The sequence below is a fragment of the Neofelis nebulosa genome, chromosome 1 (assembly GCF_028018385.1).
Source record: "Neofelis nebulosa isolate mNeoNeb1 chromosome 1, mNeoNeb1.pri, whole genome shotgun sequence".
Classification (NCBI taxonomy): Eukaryota; Metazoa; Chordata; class Mammalia; order Carnivora; family Felidae; genus Neofelis; species Neofelis nebulosa.
The window spans coordinates 211,010,354-211,037,031 of NC_080782.1; positions in this window are offsets into that span (position 1 = coordinate 211,010,354).

The window sequence follows — 26,678 nt, forward strand, 5'->3', positions numbered from 1 at the left end:
GTAAATGTGTATAAGGATGTGGATGTTTACATGTGATGTAGTTTACCTTATAAATAGTATCTTAAAAATGTAAAATGAAGCAGAGCATTAATAATTTGACTTGCTATAAAAAAACATTCTTAATTCCATTACTTTGTTTTTAATCTAACATTTCAACTAATTGAATATCACAATGTGCTATTCATAAGTCTCCTGTGAATCATTCAAGTAAAACTTAACCTAGTGATTGAGGTATTAACAGAGGAAAATTATTTCCTGCATTGCTTGTGAATGACATTGATAATAAACTCTTCCTTAACTTCAGTTTTCCAATTGTGATAATGTTACATAGAAGTTACCAAAGCCTCTTCAAAGTTAAAAACAATTATACAGTCACCCTTTTTCGTGGACAGTAATATACCACCCCCTTAATCACTTTTTAACTGTGCTAATTTATAGCCAAATTTTCAGGCTTAGAGGACCACCATATCATTGGAGTTGATTGACAGTTCTGGCAATGTAAATTCTCTAGAGCACCTCTGGAAAAATAGAATAAAAAACTCCATAAATATGATATTTTTAACTACTAGCAATATAAGCATAGTCACTCCCATCTTCTACAACTTAGGGGCATAGAATGAAAAGAACATTGCAACTCACATTTCAGAAATTAAATAGTTCACATTTAAAACAGTTCCAGAAAGCAAGCTGGCTGGCTGCTGGAATGTAAAGAACCAAGGTAAAGCAGCTGAAAGATACTGTTTCAGATTTACAATATACAGATAGATCCAGGGCAGTTTTTAAAAAAGCTCTTGTGTATTTATCTCCCTCTTCTCATTTCTCTCATCAGCTCTTCTAAGGGTATACATATCATGTGTAAGGCACTATGAAAGTCTCTTCTCTCAAACTGATGCAATTCAGTGTAAAAGATAAAAAAGAAAAAAAAATGAAGGGAACCATGAATAATCAGAAATAACCTAAATATTCACTAAGAGGGGAATGGATAAATAAATTATTGTATACAGATCTTCCTTGAATCATGGAGTTATGTCATGATAAGCCACCATAAGTGAAAAAAAATCATAAGATGAAATGCATTTAATACACCTAACCTACTGATCATCACAGTTCTGCCTTGGGTGCCTTAAAAATTCTCAGAACGCCACCATTAGCCTGGGCTTGGGGAAAATCATCTAACACAAAGCCTATTTTATAATAAAATGCTGAATATCTCGTGCCATTTATTGGATAATGTACTGAAAGCAAAAAACAGAATGGCTGTATGGGTATAAATGGCTATTTAACCCATTGCATTGGTGTATTGGTGGTTTATCCTCATGATAGTGTGGCTGACTGGGAGTGCAGCTCCCTGTCGCGCTCCCTGTCGCCACCAAGCATCATGAGAGAGCACTGCACTGTGTATCTCTAGCCCCAAAAAAGATCAAAATTCAAAAGGTGAAGTCCAGTTGCTACTGAATATATATCACTTTTACACCATCACAAAGCTGAAAAATCGTAAGGCAAAATATCATTAAGTCAGGAACTGTCTGTATTCTTATAATAAAGCAAAACAGAATACTGGACTAGAATAAAGTATTACTGCATTTACCTCATGGACAAATTTCAAAACTGCCAGAAAAATTTAAAAAAGCAAATTAAAGATGACATATATATACCTTAGATATCATTCATGTAAAAATTTAAAAGATGCAAATAATATACATTATTTGTGGATATAACTCTAGTAGTAAAAGAAAGACAACCTACTCAGTAACATAAACTACAAATTTAGATATTGGTTTTCTCTGGGAGAGCAAAAAAGGAATGAATTAGGTATGGGTGCACAGGCAGTTTGAAATGTTTCTATAATTTTTTAGGTACTTGAAATAAAATTTTAAAATCTAAAGCAAATAAAGTGCAAACATTTGTCCAGATTAAGGTCTGAAAAATATGACATTTTTCTGTCTTCCCATTTGTTTGAAATAATTCCTAATATTAAAAAAATTTTTTTTGAAATTTGCACAAATATATATATATGTATATATATATGTATATATATATATATATATATATATATATGTATGTATGTGTGCACATTTATTTTTAGAGATCCTTCTCTTAAAATTTATAGCGTGACAACTAAAAGCTAAAGGACAAAAATGTTGCAGTTTGGGTCATTACACTAATATATTAAGCTCATATGTAAGTTCACATAACGCAAAATAAAGCTGAAAATTAAGGTCTCAAAAAATGGATGGTACAAGCTTTCAGTTATGGAATGAAAACTTCAGAGGGGTACAGTAATAGTCTTATAATAGTGTTGTATGGTTACAGAAGGTAATTATACTCGTGGTGAGCATAGCACAACATATAGAGTTATTGAATCACTATGTTGTATACCTGAAACTAATGTCACATTCTGTGTCAACTATACTTCAATAAATAAAGAATTAAATTAAAAAGAATGGTGTATCCAAGGAAAATAAAAAGCACTTCCATTTCTACAATGTTAATTGTAGAAATTAACAAATTAGACCATTACTAACAAAATTAATTTTTAAATTAAATTAATTTAAATTTCTTTGGACTCCAGTTATTGTGGTAAGATAAAGAGTATTAAAAGCACTAAAAGTGCATTTTTGTACTTCAAACCTATCACACACAACAAAGATTCATAAAAGTCCACAAAGAGGGAGCATGAACAAACAAGGTTCATAGCAGAATAAGAAAGAAAAGTACAGTCTTAAAAACATTACTGACAAATTCTGTGAAATCTCAACTCCAAAGAAAGATTACAACATTCCCATTAATTTCTATGGGTAAGATTTTCTTACTGAAATTACACCCTAAATTGTAAATATGGTAGTATATAGGTTCTACTGTGTCCATCATATCCATGAGTTGTACAATCATATAGCATCTCTGTAATTAACATTAAAATAGCAGGATGTATTTGTCATCATACAGCCAGTCTAGATCTGTTTGTGGTCCATCTTTTCATCAATTTGCAAAAATCTATTGCATTTTGAATCCATGAGGACATGGGGCAATTTCTATTCTCAGGGTAGATATCACAATGTATAAGGGTCTTCTTTTCTCCACATCCTGGCCAACACTTGTTATCTCTGGTCTTTTCAATAACAGACGTCATCTTGGCAGATGTGAAGTGATATCTCACAGCTATAGTCATCACAATAGTAGGATACTGTCATAAAAATGGACACATCAATCAATGGGACAGAATCAACAGCCCAGAAATAAACCCATGCATATGTTAGCAATTAATTCATGACAAAGGAGCCAAGAATATACAATGGACAAAGAAAAGGAGAATCTCTTCAAGAAGTTGTTTTGGAAAAACTGGACAGCCGCATACAAAAGAATGAAGCTGAACCCCTGTATTATACCACACACAAAAATCAACTGAAAACGGATTAAAGACTTGAATGTTAACACCTGAAGCTATCAAACTCCTAGGAGAAAACCCCTTGCCACTGGTCTTGTTGATAATTTTTTTCAACATGACATCAAAAGCAAAAGCAACAAAAAGCAAAAATAAATAAATGGGACTGCATCAAACTAAAAAGCTTCTGCACAGCGAAGGACAAAGGAAACTATCAACAAAATGAAAAGGCAACCTATAGAATGGGAGAAAACACTTCAAAATCATGTGTCTGATAAAAGGTTGATATCCAGAATATACCATGAACTCACACAACACAATAGCAAAAAATAAAAATAAAAATAACCCAATTAAAAAATTATCAAGAGACGTGAAAAGTCATTTTTCCAAAGAAGACATACATGCCAATAGGCGTATAAAAAGGTGTTCAACATCACTAATCATCAGAAAATACAAGTAAAATATATTACTTTGTCTGAATATCTGTAACATTATTAAAGCATAAATGGCAAAAATATCCATATTTAGTCAACAGGAGAAAATAGTATGTAATATAATAAAAATAATACACAAGAGCATATTATTAAAATATGCAAAATATATGTTTAAATAAGGTAAGAAACCTCACAGGTCAAAAAAATGTTTTTAAGATGCTGTTGTTTTCAAGTTTATCATTTAGCATTTTTTATTTATATTAGAATTTAGTAAAACCAATAAATAAAGCAATCAGAAGAGAGTTTATGTAGAGCAAAATAGCATTCATTTGTCAAATTAAAATAATAATTAAACCTAGTCAATAACAGAGCTGTATGTGATACACACAAAATAACGTCAATAATTTTACTGTATCACGAAAAGTTGAAAATATTATATGATGGTAAGTCATTCTGGATATCAGGCAGAGATTTTCACTGGGTGAAGTCTGCACATTGCATTTCTTCAAATATAAACCTATATTGATAAAAGAGGTGTCAAATATGAAGAGTTAATGCTACCTACATTTGGACACTTCTTCATTTACTAAACAATGGACATCACTACTGTCATTATAATTATCATTACCACATTACTATTGTTGTCGTTATGATATGTTGTACCATGTTCCACATCTGTTTTGTAATTTCTTTTGACACTATCAATTAAGTGAATTCGTTAACAAGTATATTAAGAAGTTAAAGATTTTGAAATTTCCTGTAGCTGATTATACCTTTTCCTAGTAAGTACATGAGTATAATGAAGCTGGCAGATTACTTCTTAGGAAGTTTTAGTCTCCTGAGTCTGCAAGATAAGGTCTGACCCCCCTTTCCTGGCTACCTGACTTTAAGCTATATATTTCTCATTACAATTGCTTTTGATTTAAAAGAGAAATGAAAGTACCACAAATTTTGTAACTCACTTTACTGAGACCTTTTCCCTGACAATACGCTTCCCTCGGTCTACTTACTATCAAAACATATTTCAATGTCAGAATTTTCCATTTCCTCTCCAGTGATATTAAGCCAGTGAACATAAAATTTATTTTGGAAAAAAAAATGAAAAAACAAACCAAAAAAAGCCATAAAACCCAAACAAAGACAAAAGGTAATCCACTAAACTTTTCTTTATGAAATTTTATCTAGGTGTATTATATGCATGCAAACTGTATCCTAACTGCTCTGAGCTGTTAAAAGCTTTTAACAGATAGTATCATAGGAGAGTAAGCATAAAATTAAATACTGCCAAATAAAAGTTTCAAAGGACACTTGTCATAAAAGGACAAGACAGATTTTATTCAGACTATTGTGGTAGGGGAGAGAAACTTCCATACAGAACTGAGTTCAACTCTTCTTACACAAAAGGTGGGAGGTTTTTCAAGTATTTGCATAAGCTAGTGGAAAAGCCTGTGAAGACATTAGGGGGGGAAGTTGGTTAATGTGATTAAAACATCTGTGTTTACTAATTGGAATTTAGCAAAATTAGTTTCCTACCCTCAATGGGAGATAGAGGCCCTCTCTTTCTGGATGATGCCATTTCTAAAAGATCGTTCTTGGGTCACCTGGGTGGCTCAGTTGGTTAAGCGTCTGACTCTTGATTTCAGCTCAGGTCATGATCTCATGGTTCATGAGGTTGAGCCCCACATAGGGCTCTGTGCTAATAGCACAGAACCTCATAGGGATCTGTCTCCTCCTTCTGTCACTCTCCAACTCACACACACACTCTCTCAAAATAAATAAATAAACTTTAAAAAATTAAACAGAAAGATGTTTCTCATGTGTTTAGGAAAGACATCCTGGGACTATAAAACTGGCAAGAGGTTTGAAGAAAATTTACATCTCAGGAAACAGAGAAAGAGTTTACAATTCCAGTTTTTCTAAATATATGCTCCAATAACAGGGAGGTTAGGGATCTATACAGTCAAGGAGTAACCTGTCTAAATTTTAGTAAAGCTAAGGGGAAAATTAAAGCCATCTTTGTCAGGACTTCAGACATAGGATAAGTAGACAGACATGAAGAAAATCCTGTGCTAGTAACAGCAATGATAGAAACAGATGAATCAGACTTCAGGCTCCTGGGTTTGGGTATGGGAGTTGGAAATGTTCCTCATGCAAGGTGAGCACCTGCTCAGCATTTTGCAATAAAAATAATGATAGTAACAAGAATTACTATCACTATTATTATTATTTGGGTCTGCAATAGCAGCACCAAGAGGAAAAATGTAAAATTCTTAATAATCTTGAATGCTGTATATTTATATATTTATATAGTAGGATATATAATATTTATATATTATATAATGTTATTTGCATATTACATATGTTTTTAATTGCAGATATAGTTCTATCTCCTATAAGAATTAACTTCATCATTAATTCCAAAATTGAATCCATTAACTAGAAAATAACTTGATTAAACCTAAGTTATTTTCTTTGAGTGTGCACAAGGCAATGTTGATATACACTTTCTTGTTGGTAAAACCAAATTGACTAAACTTTACTTATCATGCTTTATTAGGCTGTTTTCTCTGAGGTATACTAATTTTTTCTCTACTGGACTTTTAACAAAGTATACAAACAAATAAACAATAATCTAAGTCAATTTTCAAAGTGGAGAATAATTTTCTTCCTCTATCTGGGCATTTTCTTGGCCCAAGCAAATGATGCATAAATTAGAAGAGAGAAAAGGTAGAAGTATAAAAACTCTCTCCTAAGGACCTGAAAAATTATTGAAAAAAAAATTGAAAGGTATCAGAAATGATCACCTGTGATTGGTTTAATACTCCAATGCATGAAGCGTGAGAGAATTTATCATTTTCCATAAACGTTAACCCAATACTTCATGATACTTGCTAAGGACCTCCATATGATGGTTTTGCCTGCTCTTAACTTCAATTAATTATATTCCAACTTAAAAGGAAGCATATGTTATTTGAGGGGTATGAGGGCACATATCTGTTGCGTAGCAGATGTTCCTAATGGCATAGATATGTTCTTCATTGTTTGTAAACTTTGTTTCTGAATAATTTATTAGCTGAGACATTTTACTCTTCATGTATTTACATAAATAGCACATTTTTGTTTTGAAAGAAATTGACATTAAGTTCTTGACTAGCAAAGACAACTGTAACTTAAATATAATAATTGTTATCCATATAGTTTTATTTAAAGAATAGTATGTAATATATATTAAAGCTGCGTAGATGTTTACGCCTTTAATACCTAGTCATTAATGAGTTCAATAATGCAAAATCAAGTTACTGGACAGAATGGTAAATTATAGTTTTTACATTATTCATTCTCCTATCATTTGTCATCAATACACTGAAAGTGGTAGAATTATGACATTTTCTTACTAGGACTAAAGTTTTAGTAAGAAACAATGAAATATTACCATCTGTCCTATTTCCTATTGACCTATGAACGATGAAGAAGTCTATTATTTTTGCTTCAATTATAATAGATAAATTTAGATTATTACACAAAGCTAAATGATATAATTGAAGAATGTCAATATTCCACTATAAGTCTTACAGCATCCCATTCAACTTTTTATGCACTGTAATTATATAAATACACACACACACACACACACACACACACACACACACACACACTGAGAGAACTTTTTATCCCTATGTTATACCCTCTCCTCCATACCTTAGTGACAGAGGTTATGCGTACGAGTTTTGATTCCTTGGCTTAAAGCCAATAATATGGTCATGCTTTTCTTGAGCTCTGATAATTTTCTCTGTCTTTGGCTTTCAAATCAAGTGAGTTTTGCCAATGGGGGTTATGAAGTAAGCAAGTATTTAGACACTGATGAGATAAGTCTGTCTACTTAAACAGTTCCATTCCCAGAGAGGTATAGATTTAAATGCTTGTCATCTCTGAAATGTTATTTATACCCAAGGTGCACATGGTCATGTCTATTACATAAAGATGGACAAAAATGTCTTCTTGATGAAATAGACCACAGGTTACCCTTTATTCTCTCTTTTTTTCCTTTGTCTTTTGTTTTTGCTGATTCCTTTACACATTCACCAAGACCAGAGGACACTTTGGCCTCTGGTTTAATTCGAAACATTATAAAACAGGTAACTATCACTGTATTTACAGAATTGCTTTCACTGTTTTGTTTGATATACTATGTTTTTTGTTATATTTTATGTTACATTTTTATGGGTTATATAAAAACAAACTTGTAGTATGTATCATACTGGTTGATAAGTAAGTGTTCAGTTTGGTAATTTTTTTGTTAAATTCTCATTTGTCAAACAGTATGTGACAGGTAATGATTTGAGCTCTTTACATGCATTATCTCAATCAATTCCACGATACATTTAAGAACTAAGGTTTAGAAGTATGTAATTTGCACAGTTTTCCAACCAATGAAGGGTCAAAATCAGTGACAGAAGCATCATTTGACAGAATCTAATTCTCTAACTTTCCTATATTTTAAAAATATAATGGACCACCTAGGAGGCTCAGTCAGTTGAGGGTCCGACCTCAGCTTAGGTCTTCATCTTGCAGTCCGTGGGTTGGGGTCCTGTGTTGAGCTCTGTGCTGACAGCTCAAAGCCTGGAACCTGCTTCCGATTCTGTGTCTCCTTCACTCTCTGCCCCTCCCCCACTTGTACTCTGTCTCTCAAGAATTGTAAATATAGTTAAAAAATTAAAAATATTGGGGCACCTGGGTAGCTCAGTTGGTTAAGCATCTGACTTCAGCTCAGGTCATAATCTGGTCATTCCCGAGTTTGAGCCTCATGTTGGTCTCTGTGCTGATAGCTTGGAGACTGGAGCCTGTTTTGGATTCTGTGCCTCCCTCTCTCTCTCCAACTCACACTCTCTCTCTCTCGCAAAAATAAACACTAAAAAATTAAAAATATTATTAAAAGAAATATCACATTGTCTGGTTGCCATGTAATTTTTCCTGTACATTGTTTTAAACATTCAAGTTATTTTCCTTTAAAAGTAATGTAGGCAACAAAACTAAGAGGTGGTTATTTGATGAATTATTAAAATTGATAACCTCTAGGTCCAACTTACAAAAAAGAAAAGAGAAAGGACTCAAATAAAATCAGTGCTCGCTTCGGCAGCACATATACTAAAATCAAATAAATAAAATCATGAGTGAAAGAGGAGAGATAACAACCAACACCACAGAAATACAATTATAAGAGAATATTATGAAAAAGTATATGTCAATAAATGGGACAATCTGGAAGAAATGGGTAAATTCCCCAAAACATAAAAATTATCTAAAACTCTAATAGGAAGAAATAGAAAATTTGAACAGATCCATCCATAACCAGTAAAGAAACTGAAGCTCCCAACAAAGGTCCAGGGCCAGATGGCTTCCCAGGGGGATTCTACTAGACATTTAAAATAAAGTTAATACCTATTCTTCTCAAATTGTTCCAAAAAAATATAAATGGAAGGAAAACTTCCAAACTAATTCTATGAGGCCAGCACTAACTTGATTCCAAAACCAGACAAAGACCCCACTAAAAGGAAAATTACAGGCCAATATCCCCGATGAACATGGATGCAAAAATTTTCAACAGAAGATTAGTAAATCAAATTCAACAGACATGAAAAGAGTTATTCACCGTGATCAAATGGAATTTATTCCATGGCTGCAGGGATGGTTCAATATCCACAAATCAATCAACGTGATATACCACATTAATAAAAAAATATATGTAAGAACCTGTCAATAGGGGTGTCTGGGTGACTCAGTCAGTTGAGTGTCCAACTTTGGCTCGAGTCATGATCTCATGGTTCTTTAGCTCAATCCCACAGTGGGCTCTGTGCCTACAGCTCAGAGCCTGGAGCCTGCTTCAAATTCTGTGTCTCCTTCTCTCTCTGCTCCTCCCCACTAATGCTTTCTCTCTCAAAAGTAAGAAACATTTTCAAAGATTTTTTTAAAAAATACATGCAGAAAAAGCATTTGACAAAATACAGCATCCATTCTTGATAAAAAAAAAAAAAACTCTTAACAAAGTAGGGATAGAGGGAATATACCTCAACATCATAAAGGCCATATATGAAAAACCCACAGCTGATATCATCCTTAATGGGGAAAAACTCAGAGCTTTTCCTCTACAGTCAGTACCGAGACAGGGATGTCCATTCTCACCATTGTTATTTAACATAGTGCTGGAAGTCCTAGCTCAACCATCAGAGAACAAAAAGAAATAACGGCATCCTAATAAGCAAAGAAATCAAACTTACACTATTCACGGACAACATGATTCTCTATGTGGAAAACCATAAAGACTGCAACAAAAAATTGCTAGAACTAATACATGAATTCAATAAACCCGCAGAATATTAAATGTACAGAAATCAGTTGAATTTCTATATGCCTATAATGAAACAGCAGAAATAAATCAAGAAATTGATCCCTTTTACAACTAAATCAAAAGCCAAAAGATACCTAGGAATAAACCTAACCAAAGAGGTAAAAGATCTGTACTCTGAAAGAAATTGAAGACGACACAAAGAAATGGTAAAACATTTCTTGCTCATGGATTCCAAGAACAAATATTGTTCAAATGTCTACACTACCCAAAGCAATCTACACATTTTTTTAAATGTTATTTATTTATTTTGAGAAAGAGTGTGCAAAGGAGACTGTGTGCAGGGAAGGGGCAGAGAGAGGGCGACAGAATTCCCGTGCTGTCAGTGCAGAGCATGATGGGGGTCTCAATCTCACAAATTGTGAGATCATAACCTGAGGTGAAATGAAGAGTCACATGCTTAACTGAGAACAAACTGAGGGTTGATGGGGGGGTGGGAGGGAGGGGTGGGAGGGTGACGGGTATTGAGGAGGGCACCTTTTGGGATGAGCACTGGGTGTTGTATGGAAACCAATTTGACAATAAATTTCATATACTGAAAAAAAATAAAATAAAAAAATAAAATAAAACAAGAGTCACATGCTTAACTGATGGAACCACCCAGGCACCCCACAATCTATACGTTTAATGCTATCTCTATCAAAATACCACCAGCATTTTTCACAGAGCCAGAACAAACAACCCTAAAACTTGTATGGAACCATGAAAGACTCCAAAAAGCCAAAGCAAAGGAAAAGCAAAGCTGGAGGCATCACAATTACAGACATCAAGCTATATTACAAAGCAGTAGTCATCAAGACTGTATGGTACTGGCACAAAAAACAGACACATAGATCAATGGAACAGAAGAGAAAACCCAGAAATGGACCCACAACTATATGGTTAAGTCATCTTCAAGAAAGCAGGAAAGAATATCCAGTGGAAAAAAAGACAGACTCTTCAACAAATGGTCTGGGAAAACTGGACAGCAACATGCAGAAGAATAAAACTGGACCACTTTTTTTGCACCATACACAAATTCAAAATGAATGAAAGACCTAAATGTGAGACAGGAAACCATCCTAAAGGAAGACACATGCAGCAACCTCTTTGACCTCTGTCACAGTAATTTTTTACTAGACACATCACAGAGGCAAGGGAAATGAAATAAAACATGAACTATCTGGATTTCATCAAGACAAAAAGCTTCTGCAGAGTGAAGGAAACAATCAACAAAACTAAAAGGCATCCTACAGAATGGAAGAAGATATTTGCAAATGACATATCTGATAAAGGTTCATTATCCAAAATCCATAAATAACTTACCAAACTCAACAACCCCAAAATAAATAATCTTATTAAAGAAATGGGCAGAGACGTGAACAGACATTTTTTTTCCAAAGAAGACATCCAGATGGCTTACAGACACATGAAAAGATGCTCAACATCATAAGGAAAATACAAATCAAAATTACAATGAGATATCACCTCATACCTGTCAGGATGGCTAAAATTAACGACAGAGGAAACAACAGATGTTGGTGAGAACGCAGAGAAAGTGGAGCCCTCTTGCGCTGTTGATGTTAATGCAAACTGGTGCAGCCACCTTGGAAAACAGTATGAAGGTCACTCAAAAAGTTAGATATAGAACTACCCTATAATCCAGCCATTGCACTACTAGGTATTTACCCAAAGGATACAAAAATAGTGGTAGGGGTACGTGCCCCGTGATATCCATAGCAGTATTGTCAACAATAGCCGAATTATGGAAAGAGCCCAAATGCCCATTGACTGATGTAAAGATGATGCGGTGTATATATAAACAGAATGTTACTCAGCCATTAAAAAAAAATGAAATGTTTCCATTTGCAATGACATGGATGGAGCCAGAGTATATTATGCTAAGCAAAATAAGTCATTCAAAGAATGACAAATACCATAGGATTTCATTCATATGTGGAATTTAAGAACCAAAAAAGATGAACATAATGGAAAAAAAAAAAGAAAGGCAAATCATAAAACAGACTCAACTACAGAGAACAAACTGAGGATTGCTGGAGGGATGGTGGGCAGTGGATGGGCTAACTGGGGGATGGTTATTAAGGAGGGCTCATGTTGTGTTGAGCACTGAGTATTGTACGTAAGTGATGAATCACTGAATTCTACTCCTGAAACCAATAGTACAGTATAACTTAACTATAATTTAAATAAAAACTTAAGAAAAACACAGTACTTCCCTATTTAAATATAGGAGCTCCCTTTGGTCTAAATAAATAGACTTAATTAATAATTATTTAAAAGTAATGCATGAAGGGGGCGCCTGGGTGGCGCAGTCGGTTAAGCGTCCGACTTCAGCCAGGTCACGATCTCACGGTCCGTGAGTTCGAGCCCCGCGTCAGGCTCTGGGCTGATGGCTCAGAGCCTGGAGCCTGTTTCAGATTCTGTGTCTCCCTCTCTCTCTGTCCCTCCCCCGTTCATGCTCTGTCTCTCTCTGTCCCAAAAATAAATAAACGTTGAAAAAAAAAATTTAAAAAAAAAAAAAAAAGTAATGCATGAAGACCTTATTGAAGATAAGTGAAATCAGTTCCTTATTTTATTTTTAAGAGCTGTTTCTAGGAAGTGTGCGGGCATTGGTAATATTGGGCCTTGGCTTCAAAGCAGTTTATGAGACAAAATCCTAAGGCTAACTATGTCAGACAGACCAAACACTTGATAACTGGACTGCATATCATTAAATCAACAAGACTTGAACATTAACCTGTGATTCTGGCATAAAAGTGATGGACGGGCTGGCATAGGAGAACATAATATAGTCCTAGATAGGGCTAAAGAATAAAGTTAAAATGGAAGGAAAATTCGTAAGAATGAGACTCAAATAAATTGGGAATAGAGGTAAGTACAGCAGTTGAGTAATTTTGCTTTCCTTTGATTTTTTTCCCTAGAAGCAGTCAACTCTTTTACATATATTTTGATGCATTCCTATAACCATAACATGCAATTTCCTCCCTGACACCTGTGTACCAATGAATATGTATTTATCAACATCATCTGTAGAAAGTACATATGGAATGTAAAACTCTAATCTGTTCGCCCTAATACTTGATCATCTCCTTTAATTTAAATGTCATTCTCAGTTTTAAATATAAAGATATACATATAACCTTTTTTGCTTTTACTTACAATTTCTAATATAACGTGAAGTAATATAGCTTTACAACAACATTTTTATGTATAGCAGCTACCTCTCTTTAGCTACTCTTCCAAATCTATTTTTCCCTTCATGGGTACACTTATATCAATTAACAAACTCCTCACATTTCCCCACACCCAGTTTAAATAAAGCTAATCATTTATTTATACCCATTTCAATGTAATAAAACATTAATTACATTTTCTAGAGGGTATTTGTTCTCCTTCTGTCTTTAAACGTATTCTGAGAAGTGATTAACTGCCTGAGGTGACTTTAAGATACAATTTAAGATGTAAAAACCAAAAAGAAAAAGTAAGTAATAAATATCCAAAAATAGTTGCTACAGCTAAATGTTAAATTGTTCAATTAACATTTTCTTCTTCAGTATTTCTTATTAATGCTTTCACCTTGATATTTTTTTAAACCCTAGGAATTTTGTGACATTGATTTTATAAACATCATAAGCATAAGTTCATCTTATAATTGAAAAAAAAATTCTTGTAAAATATTTAAAAATGTAAAATGGGGGGGCACCTGGATGGCTCAGTGGGTTGAGTGTCCCACTTCAGCTCAAGTCATGATCTCCCTGGTGGTAGGTTCAAGCCCCGCATCAGGCTCTGTGCTGACAGCTCAGAGCCTGGAACCTGCTTTGGATTCTGTGTTTCTCTCTCTCTTTGCCCATCCCCCACTCACATTCTCTCACTCCTCTCTCTCTCAAAAATAAATAAACATTAAAAAATTAAAAAGAAGGTAAAATGGATGTATTTACAGCAATAGTATTAAAAACTAAGATTTTAGACTTGCATCTAAGAAAAAGAAGTCATATGTGAAAGATAATTTTGAAACCCAAAGAAATTAGAAAGGTTTTAAACATAAATGCATGAAAATATCTTCTAAGTATACCTGTACCTTAATAATGCTTTTGGAAAATCTGACTGGCATTCAAGACAAGAGAGATTAGGCTTGCAAAAAAAGAGTAGATCTTTTTTTTTCAATTTTTTTTTTTTTTTTTTTTATTTTTATTTTTGGGACAGAGAGACACAGAGCATGAACGGGGGAGGGGCAGAGAGAGAGGGAGACACAGAATTAGAAACAGGCTCCAGGCTCCGAGCTGTCAGCACAGAGCCCGACGCGGGGCTCGAACTCACAGACGCGAGATCGTGACCTGGCTGAAGTCGGCCGCTTAACCGACTGCGCCACCCAGGCGCCCCAAAAAAAGAGTAGATCTTGCTGCTGGAAAAAGGAACTATCTTCTGCTTAGAAGAAGGATCTAGAAGTCAGAGGAAGAATAAACACATCTAGAGAGTAAAATAATTCTGGTTTTTGGTTTGGCTGTTACATAGAGATTGAGAGGGGAAAAGAGAGTAGGAGGCATCTGGAGAAGAGGACACAGTCTTAATTTTAATAAGAAGCTAATGAAACATATTACTAAACTTCAATACAAATGGAGTTCTGCAAGAAACGTACTTTTAATAGTCTTTTTTAATAATTTTTCAAAATTTATTTTTGAAAGAGAGACAGCAAGTGAGCATGGGAGGGGCAGAGAGAGAGGGAGACAGTACCCCAAACAGGCTCAGTGCTGTCAGCATAGAGCCCGACACAGAGCTCCAACTCAACCTTGAACCTTGAGATCATGACCTGAGCTGAAATCAAGAGTCGGATGCCTAACCAACTGAGACACACAGGTGTCTCCACTTTTAACATTCTTTAAAAATTAACAAATAAACATGCCTATGCCCACTGTCTCAACAGCCCAGTTATTACATTGTTCCAATCTGCATATTCAAGATCTGACAATTTTTCAAAACTTAAAAAAAAAAAAAATGCCAGTGAGGTCTGATAGAGTTTTAAGGAGGGGTCAACCTCTCCCGCTACAATGAAATCTTTCCAATTAGTTCTGATACCTATAATCATGTTAAAGAAGTTAAATACTTCTTTTCTTAGAATAGAATATTAATACTAAAGACATATTTCATTCTCAAGTAGTTTTTTCTATTCCTCCTTCCTACTCACCCCCTTTGTTGTTTTTAACTGTTGTATTATGTTATACCTAATCTATTACCTCTTTCATTGCTACTTCCCCTCAATCCCTTTTTCCCTAGTTATATATTAACTCTAAGATTAATAATGTAGCTGGTTTCCATCTAATCAATGACATAAAGTCTGCTCTTCAAAATAACTTAAAGTCATTTTCTATTATAGCATCCCCTTTTAGAAATAGTGAAAGAAACCATTGAAGTAAATCTGCTTCACCTTAATGCTACTGTCAGTTTTCTGGGCTTTCAAAATTGTAACTTATGGCAGAACACTACACCCCAGTCCCAAACACACATTTATCTTGCAATCATCAAGCTAGGAAAATTCTCTGCAGGGGAAGTATATAACATATGTAGAATTTATAACAAATGCACAATTGCCGCTGAGTGTATCAGTGCTTTCTGAAACAAACAAACAAAAATCACAGGTGGTTGTTTCATGTCCCAAAATAACTGTAAAGAAAATGTTTGTTTTTACAGATATGACATTTGAATGTAATAGAATGGGAGTCTGTGTTGCCAATCAAGGCAGATGTGAGACACATATCACTCTCAGTTATCCTTGGATGGAAGCAATGTGTTCTGGATAGAAGTGCATAACCCTATAGGTTGTTGTACCGTGCTTTCTCTTTCCATTGGGGAGGAGCTGCTATCAGGGTTAACTTCTGGCATCCCTCAGACCCCTGATGCCTAGCCGCAAAGAGAGAGTAACAAATGCTATAAGTGATTCTGGAAAAAGAATGGACAAGCACTGTCCATCCTTTTCTTCTTCCTCCCTGTTTAAAGAATTGTCACCACAGAAGTCCACATTCCGCTGTGCCTATTGATATTTTACAGGTACAGGCCCCTCTAAGGAAAGTCCTATTTGTCCATCATGTTCTGGTCTGAGAAGATAAATCAGCTTAATTCTAGTGCACAATATTAGCAAGCCCCTTAGCTATTAGACTGAAAGCCACATTTCCAAACCTAGCTTTTATCAATAAAGTGCTGTTTTGCTCTTCAATTTGCTGAAATTTTATGCTGTAAATATCTCAATTGCTTCGATCTTGGCCAGGAAAAGAGGAGTATTTTTTATTGGTTAAAATAAACCCTCCATTTCGTTTCATTTTGGCTGGGGATACTGAGAGACAGGGAGAGGAATTTAGGGATTATAACAATCCTTCATCAGGGTAGGAAAATTTGATAGCATGTTATTATGATTGAAGCTGGTATAATTGAGCAGTTAGTTTCTGCTGCTGTGTAGCTGAGTCCTTTAGCCTCAGGCCAAGGGCATTTTGATCTTAGCTTGAGATTTCAGTTTATGGAAATGTCCTTATGCAAAGGTCTGGGCCACCCAGACTTAAATACAGGAACGTGGACTCCTCATGCCTAAGGCAAGTGTGAACAACTCAGCATACACCAGCTTCATGGGGCTTCATGAGAACCTCAAAACATCAAGGTGCTGCTTTCACTGCAAGTAGTAATGATTCAACTATTGGGGAAAGAAAATGTTTCTGTATACAGTGCATTTGGACATAAAAGGTCAGAGGAATTAGTTTTCTGTTCTTATTATTTTTCTATCTACATTTGAAAATGCAGGTTAAGTCCCATGTGAGGTACAAGTATAAGTCTGTGACCTTTTTTGACTTTTAAGTTATTTGTGTGACCAGCCTACTCAGTGGGAGGAGACAGGGTCTCCATGTTTTCCTTTGTTTCTGATAATGTAAAAATTTTTGAAATACCCTATCCTGAGGTATCAAGTTTCCTAGGAATCCGAGGAGGACATGGAATAGGCTGATAACATAGGCAGTTCTAGAACAAAAACAAAATTTTAAGGGGGAGACTCATTAAGCTAGAAGAAAAGATACTAAGTTTTCCTTGAGGTAATGAATTGTATCTTAGAGGATATGTTCCTTAGATATGATGGGGAAAATGAGGGGTGCCTGGGTGGTTCAGTCAGTTAAGCATCCAACTTCAGCTCAGCTCATGATCTCGAAGTCGAAGAGTTCGAGCCCCACATCAGGCCCTGCATTTACAGTGAGAAGCCTGTTCCAGATTCTGTGTCTCCTCTCTCTCTGTCCCCCTCCTACTCATTCCCCCCCCCTCCCTCCCTCTCTCTCTCTGTCTCTCAAAAATAAATAAACGTTAAAAACTAATTTAAGAATCATGAGGAAAATGTGATATAAAGGTCATGAAAGACATATATAAAAGGAAAACTAAAGTGAACCTAGATCTTACTGTTTTTAAGTAGGCAACAAACAGGGGCATCTGGGTCAGGTCATGATCTCACAGTTTCATGAGTTCAAGTCCCACTTCAGGCTCTGTGCTGTTAGATTCAGGCTTGAGATTCTCTCTTTGCCCCTCCTCCTCCTGCATTTTCTCTCTCCCAAAATAAATAAATAAATAAATAAATAAATAAATAAATAAATAGACTTTTAAAAATTAAAATAAATTTAAAAAAAAAGACAACAAAGGGAATCTGCCTTTTGATATTACTAGAGCAAAAAATGATGGGAGCCTAAGAAAATCAGAGGCTCACAGTGTCAGCTCAACGAAATGTGTCACTTATGGGAACCAGGAGAGGAAGAAATTATGAGGAGGTGATTTCTAAAAGCAAGACTGGAACATCTAGAGGCAAAGCAGTAGGAGCACAGCTACAAGATTAAAATAGGTATAACCAATGTAGAGGAATTTCAGGAGATAGGATTGTAAACAGCAGCATCACCCTCCCAAAATTTTCTTGATAAGCTTCAAAGTGACACTTTTACAGTGGGGTGGTTGAGGTCACAGGAATTTTTTATATCATGAAGCATGGTCAAGAAATGTATGAAATTCGGACTCTGAGGGAAGGTTGAACAAAGATAGGGCACATACAGAGCGAGGACAATAACAGGTCACTGCATTTTGGATTAATGGGCTAATATATCCTCTGCATCATTTTTCAACTTATGAAAGTAAAAGTAACAAATAATTTTTTAGATGTTTTGGGCATATCACAAGTTTATTTTCTGTGGGAGCTTGAATACTTAATTACATGTAATTTACTAAATGTTTATTATTTAATATTAACAAAATTAAATATTTATTAATATTTAATAATTTTTTACAAATAATACTAATCCTCAAATCACATAATCCTCTTGTTTTATATTTTTGTTGATAATATTAGTAATTTAAGTTTTAATTTAATTGCAAATGGGGAGAGCATTTTTTTTTAATGTTTATTTTTGAGAGAGTATGTGCACACCTGGGAAAGGGGCAGAGAGAGAGAGAGAGAGGTCATGGGGCGCCTGGGTGGCGCAGTCGGTTAAGCGTCCGACTTCAGCCAGGTCACGATCTCGCGGTCCGTGAGTTCGAGCCCCGCGTCAGGCTCTGGGCTGATGGCTCGGAGCCTGGAGCCTGCTTCCGATTCTGTGTCTCCCTCTCTCTCTGCCTCTCCCCTGTTCATGCTCTGTCTCTCTCTGTCCCCAAAATAAATAAAAAAAAAAAAAAACGTTGAAAAAAAAAAAAAAAAAAAAAAAAAAAAAAAAAAAAAAAAAAAAAAAAAAAAAAAAGAGAGAGAGAGGTCAGAGGATCCAAAGCAGACTCTGGGCTGTCAGCTCAGAGCCAGGTGTGGGGTTGAACTCATGAACAATGAGATCATGACCTGAGCCAAAGTTGGAGGCTTAACTGACTGAACTACCCAGGTGACCAAGAGAGCATTATCTTTTAATTGTTTTAATTCAGCGCTAGATAAAAATAGGTTTAAGTTAGCAGAGCAAGAAGCAACATGTCCAAATATGTTGCCAGTGAGTATAGTTAATTGCTAAGGAATTTCAGTGGTTCTGAAAAGCTTAGCTGTAGAAGTCCGTACAACATAGAGTCGAATACATGCATTAAATGAATGTTGGAAGCTTCATAAGGACCTGTTTCTCCCATTCAGACTGTCCTCTTAGAAGGCATGGCTTCTGTGAGAATCCTAACTGTGAGAGCCAATACTTCTCACCCTTTAGGATTTGCCTATTTAACTCTTGCCCTGCTGCTCCTTAATATCCTTCCTACTGTGGCTTAATGGCTTAAGTTCTCCAAACATAATTTTATATGTAACAAAATATAGCAACCAGAAAGCTAATATTTATAAAATAAAATTAATTTGACCACAAATATAAGGAAAATAATGAATTCTCTTCATCTCAATTTCTAAAACAGGCCTGGAAAAACACGGTAAAGATTTCACAACTCTTAATAGTTGCAGTTGGTTCAGTGTTTACTATTCCAATGCAAAACTTTAAAAGCCCACACATAAAAACAATGCTGCATCTTATGAATGCCTTTCTTGTTGTATTTGAAATATTTACTGATGAACTTGTATATCACATTGGAACATTCATGTTCCATGTTTTAAGTTCTTGCAGTTTATGATGAAAGGCACACCAATGGACAGATTCAATGGCAAGTTTATGCAGCAACAGGAATCTTGAAGCCTGTCTCTAGTTATGCTATCCATTGCCCACGTAGGATGGTTCCTATTTCCAGAATTCTTACAAGATAATTGAATGGCTTCTATTATTCCTAAGACACTTTAGGCACTTATTCATCCAACCAAAAATCTTTGAGCTTTTACCACATGAGAGTTATACACGGTAAGATTTTAGGAATACAGAGACAGAAGAGACCACTCTAGGGATTTTCAACATTTGGGGAGAAAAAATTAAGTGAGGAAACCCAAGTCACTAAATATAATGAGTACTGAGATCTATATATAAATAATGTACTATGAAAAAAAAAAAAGAGGGGATACCTAATCCAATTTGAGAGAGGTCTAGGAGCCAATGTTTTGGGGGGTTGGTGGGGTTTTTTGGGAAGCCGTTCTTTTTTTGCCTGAAGTGGAGGTGACATCAGATATTGAAAAAAAATATAACTAGTCAGGTAAAGAAAGTGAGAAGAAAGCCAGTAATAAGAGATGATGGAAATAAAGCATAACAGGACCAGTCTTAGAATTGTTAAATACTCAGCTAAACTCTCAAGAAAGAAAGAAAGAAAGAAAGAAAGAAAGAAAGAAAGAAAGAAAGAAAGAACGAAAGAAAGAAAGAAAGAAAAAAGAGACCAAGTTATAGCCATCTCAATGCTACAGTTGAGGATATACAATAAAGGATGGGTTCCATCACCAGTATTGAAAGCATGAAAAATTCACAAGCATCAAAAGGCACGCTTTTGCATAATATCACATGTTAAAATACATACAGGTTCTTATTTGGCCCCTAAGAGCACAAGACTGAAAAAAGTATCAATAGCATTTTTAGTTCAGTAATCTCTTGGGTTATTTTCTAGCACAGGAATATGAAGAAAAGGCAAAAACATCCAGTAGGCAGATCTCATAAACTGAAGAGATGCCAAGTCAGAAGGCTATCCTGGGTCTTAAGGTTAAAACAGCCTTGGAGTTTTTCTGTAGAAAGTGAAATCCAGGGAGATCAGGAACAAAGAGGAGCAAATGGAGAAGTAATCATTAAAGATCTTTAAATACATATGTGCTTAGATGGACTAACAGATACTCTAGGCAGATCTGGGGAAAAGTACAACTGTTGTAAATCTCTAAGTCAGCAAAATAGGAGTACTTTTATCCTGAGATGGAAAAGTAGAATATTTCCCAGGAAATGGACAGTCTAGTGCCACAAATTCTTACACGAATCCTCCCAAGTAATTAAGGTTGGCAAATTGTTGACGATTCTCCTGATTAAATTACCAATGAATGAAAAATAAGGATGGCTATAACAGCTGGTGGATTTTTTTTTATTATTAAATCATTTGTACAAATGAGATGGGCACAATCATTGTTGTAAATTCCTGATTCATTCTTTGACTATTTCGAAGAGTGGAATACACAAAATTGGTGGGGTTAGAAATCACTCTGCAGATGCGAGGTAGTTTTATTCCTGCCTGAAAGAGTTCTGAAGTATTTCAAGAAGATACAGGATTCTTCATCTCTTGTGGGGCATGCACAGCTAGATTGACTATAGTTTGGTTAACTGAGGACTACAGGTCCAAAACACTGAAAATCAGGGGGAATAGGACACCAATGTTTTTTTTTTTTGTTTGTTTGTTTGTTTTTTCCATCAGTGGCTTTTGCAAGGGAGAATTCCCAGTACACAGTTCTAATAAAAATAAACTGTAATAAGATTTATTTTGTTTCTAAGTTTTCTACAGATAACGTAGCCCATTACTGTCTCCAGTAGTTGCCTGCCCTCTTTTGCTGCAACACTTATCCCTTTCGCTCACATTTTACTGCTAGCCTATTTGCCCTGATGTTCTCTTCCTTTCAATCTTCTGTTTATTTCTCTGCAAATCTGTTCCTATTCTATTTGGTGAGAATTTCATCTTCATTGGCCAATATTTCGTAAATGGGTAGGAGTTCCTGCATTAAAAGGCATGCGTGCAGTTCATTATTTTTCTGTGACCATTTAGGTAAAGCTCTCTGCCAGTCTCTCAATGAACCAACTTGATTCATGCAGTGCACGTTAGTGGCCTTGTATATGTTCAACATCTTTCATGCCTTCAGTGATGATCTGTAAAATCAGAAGCATAACCAGCTCACCTTGAGTTCCTACTATCATTATTACAACCATTAAGTTACTTGCTTCTCTGACATCCATTCTTATTCCGTTTATCCCTCCTACCAATCTCAAATTTCCTTTTGGGCATCTCCTTTGGGCATTTCCTTTTGGAGGTTTCACCCTCAGGTCCATGGGTTAGGTTAATTTAAGCCAATTATAGAGAAATCTTTTGAGCAAGAATAGACAAATATTGCAGTAGTGGGCATGTATCACTGTTGGAATGTTTGTGCCCTCTCAGAATTGGTATGTTGAAATCCAATTCCCAATACAATGCTATTAGGAGGTGGAGACTTTGGGAGGTAACCACATCATTAAGGTGGAGCCCTCATGAATTGGATTAGTGCCTCAAAAGATGAGGTCAGAGAGGTAGCCGCATGAAGGTAAAGAAGATAATCTGCAACCAGGAAGAGGCCCCTCACCAGCACTGGACTGTGCTGGTTGTCTGATTTCAAGTCTTGGGAAGTAAAATATATAAATTTCAGTTTTTTATAAACCATCCCATCCAAGGTATTTTGTTATAGCATCCCAAAGTTATTAAGAACATACATAAAGAACATAAAATTAAGAGGGAGTCAAAATTTTTGTACAGAATGCAAAATCACAGACTTTTTTTTCCCTTCTTTCTTAAATTAGGATCTTGAAAAATATAAAACTTCAGAACTCTTGCTAGTCATCTTGTGATATAAAATAGAGCCTAGGGGCCCCTGGGTGGCTCAGCCGGTTGAGCCTCTGACTTCCGCTTAGGTCATGATCTCGAAGTACGTGAGTTCAAGCCCCAAGTAGGGCTCTGTGCTGACAGCCTGGAGCCTGCTTTGGATTCTGCGTCTCCTCCTCTCTCTGCACCTCCCCTGTTCACACTTTGTCTGTCTCTCTTTCTCTCTCTCTCTCAAAATTAAATGAACATTAAAAAAATTAATAAAATAAAAAAAATAGAGCCTGTGTTAGAATGAAGACAACATATTTGAAGGCAGAATAGTAAGACATAAATTAGATATTGATGGTGTCATTTAGCCCCTGTACTAAGTTTTATCTGAAATATGGATAGTTTTCTACTTATGAACTAACGTTATTTATTCTGTTTACACAGCAAACTTTCACTGAATGCTCTAAGCATTTTTCCAACTATTAACAACTATCAAACAAACCTCAACGTTTCTTAGGATTATTATCATATCTATTTACAGATGAAGAAACTTTCCCCCAACCCTATACCTAGTTAGTGAAGGAACTAGAATTCAAATCCCAACAATCTGACTTCAGGGCTTGCATCATTAACTGCTTTCATAGAGCTGCCAGATCAATTCTATTACAGCAAGCATTCTTAGGACTTGATCATTTTCATCTCTTACTTCAAGATGACTGCATCTTTTTCTTAAATTACATTATTCATCTGTTGGCATTCACAGTTTACTTTTGTTCCCTGCAGCTGTTGATCTTTTAAAAATGTATACTTGCGGGATTTTTTTTTCCCTTTAACTGTGTTTGAGGTTTTATTTTTTTTTCTTCCTTCCTATTTTCTTTTTTCACTTACCGCTTATAAAATATTGTTGAATTCTTGGGAAATAATCGTTTTGGAGCTGTTTTTCATTTGTTATTTTTATTTTTCCTATTCATCATTTGTTAAATTAAGTCAGGATGGTTACTTTCCTAAGTAAGCAACAGCAACAATTCTGGAGCAGGCTCCTCAGAGAAGTTCCATATGAATATGAGCACCATTGGATTTTACATTTAAGTATTCATCTCTAGGTCTGAATTATATGAAATCAATTTATATGCAGTGTTATTTATAAACAAAGATAATGAGCAAAGAAGAAAGTCTCCATTTTTTTCTTAATGGTTTCCAAAGGCACTTTATTATTTTTAATTATAATCACTTCATTATTTATAATTGATTGATATAGAAATAGATCTATATTAGCCATTGGCTAAGAGAAATAGATCCCTATGTATCAATTGATTTGTCTATCTATCATTAAAGTATTTAAGTTAGGAGGCCATAGACTGAGGTGGCTCTAATGCCTTGGTAGCCCACATAAGCAAACCACAATTTAAGCCAAAGTCAATGCACCCCAATCTGAGAAAGTGAAACTTAGCAACAACCAATCCTAGCCAACCAGGTTTTCCCAAATAAGGTAAACCACTTACACTCTAACCAGTGAAATAATTTCTTGCCTTGCTTCCACCTCTTTGTATAAAAACCTTGCTCCTACCTTTTGTTAGTAGAGTGCTCCTAACAATTTTTGGTTTGGTGCTACTCAATTCATATCAGTGTTTGCTCAAATTAGTAGTTCTAAATTTTAACATGCCTCAGTTTACCTTTTAAAAGTATTTCTCCTTTGGATCCTTTATTGCTTTAACTGAGCATATTAAGTATATTTTGTGTTCAAGAATATGCTCCTTTAAATTTAGATACATTTGTAATTGCAAGTTGTGGAAAGTATATCAGGGAAGAGTCCTACCATATGCAGGATTTTATGGTAAGCTATAAAAATATCTCCTTTATGAATGGCCAAAACTTTCTGAAATTTTTTTGACCATTGGCTGAAATCTATCCCTTCTATAGTACATTTGGTTTTATTTTCTGCCCAGTTACAAGGGTGGGTTTGATCTGCAATTCACCAAAATGTCCCCATTTGTGTGATTTTACCCATAATGTTATAAGGTAGCCTGATTCCAGAAATGCAGTACACTCATTGATATTTCTGTCTTTTTCTTCTATTACATCTCCCCAAGCCTATGAAATTTTGCAATAAAAATCAGCTTTGGCTCTCAAACCCTGTGAAATTAGTCCGCTACAGTTTTATGAATGCGGGCATAGTATAAAAGATATCAGCATAAAAGCAAAGGGCTTCACAACTCACCTATGGCAATAAAAGTAGCTAGTGTTAGTGTTTTTACTAGTTCCTCAAGCTCAAATTCTCACAAGGCAAAGTTGAGTAGAAAAGGTAATGCTGGAACATACCCTGGCTGCATTACAGCAGAGGGACACGGAACAGAAGGAAGCTGAATCTTTTATAATAGGCAATGAATACAGAGAGTCGCTATCTTTATAATCTTGAACATATTCCTTTTCTCCAAAAGGAAACACTATTTCTCTTTTCTCTTGTTAACTATACAAAAATATTTGAAGAGACAGTTCACGACAAAGTCAGTGCCTCTACTCACAAGACATGCACAAATGTAGAGACTCATGGAAAATCAACTCACAACACGGGCTAGTTGTCCATTATCTCTCTTAGCCAGACATTCTCTTAATTCCATTATCCCCTTTCTAGGGGGCAGATATGTGATTAAATTGTGACATTTCACAGTTGGACTCATTTCAACAATATGGCAGAATTCACTCAATATTCATTGTATATAACTTCATTCAAGTCTTCAAAATATTAACACTCTAAAAAGTGGAAACAATTTCTGAATATGTAAAATATCCTAAAATTAATTTCTAAAGTATTTTCCACTTTATTTAAAAAGATATTGAAAATGAAGATCTCACTTAAAATTGAGTCTTGGCAGAAATACTTTAATTAAGATCCATTTTTTCTTTTTGTTTTCTAGCAACTTCTCCATTGCTAATGTATTTAGCAGTAGTCAGGATATTGGTACTGTCCCATTTTATTACAAAGAGATTTCTTTAGCTTATGTTGTTATTAAATATTCAGTTTTTGTATGACTTAAAATTTTTTGCCATAATTAAACACAAATGGCTTGAATATTTTTATATATCATTGATTACTGGCACAAAGAAATATCCCACTTGATTACAATGTTATTAATCATTTTTAAAGTAATTCTGTTCCAGTAAGGTAATTTTTTTGTCCATGCTCATTTAACAACTTTTCTGTTAATAGATGATTGCTATGTGTTTTGGGCCTGGGACCCAATTCCAATTGGCAGAGGTAGGAGGTGGATTTCCTCACCCTATCAAGCAATTCTCAGACACCAGCTGAGTGTCCTATAATTTGAAACAAAGCTGACACTATATACTCAGAAATAGCATCAGATACCACAGGATAAGGGCTCAGTCCCACAAGACTGCCTTTACCCCAACCCTGCACTTCAGATGCCAGTCACAAGCCCAAGTTGTAACCTGTCTTTCTGACTAACCAGCTAGATTAGAGGTCCCAACAACTCACTCCTTAAATGTGATTAATTTGCTACAGCAGCTCACAGAACTCAGGGGAAAAAAAATTACTAACTACATTACCATTTTATCATAAAAGGAGATGACTCAGAAACAGCCAGATATAAGAGATGCATAAGACAAGGTATGAGGAAAGGGCTTCCATGCCCTCTCCACATGTGCCATCACCAAACTGGAAGTTCTCAGAATCCATCCTTTTGAATTTTTATGGAGCCTTTATTACATGGGCATGATTAATTAAGTCATTTGCTATTGGTGATTGATTTAACCTCCAGCCCCTCTCCCCTCCCTGGAAATCAGGGAGTGGTTTGAAACTTCCACCCCTCTATTCATGGTGGGTTGCCTTGGCAACCAGTCCCTATTCGGACATGATTTCCAACTCCCTTTATTAACATAAATCCGATAGTGGTGGAAAGAAGCTTGTTATGAATAACTAGCCACCCATTTCGCCTTAATGACTTCGAAGGAATTTGAACTAAATGTAACTAATTTTAACTAAAAATAAGAAACAAAATATTGTGACAAAAGTTGTTCCCATTGT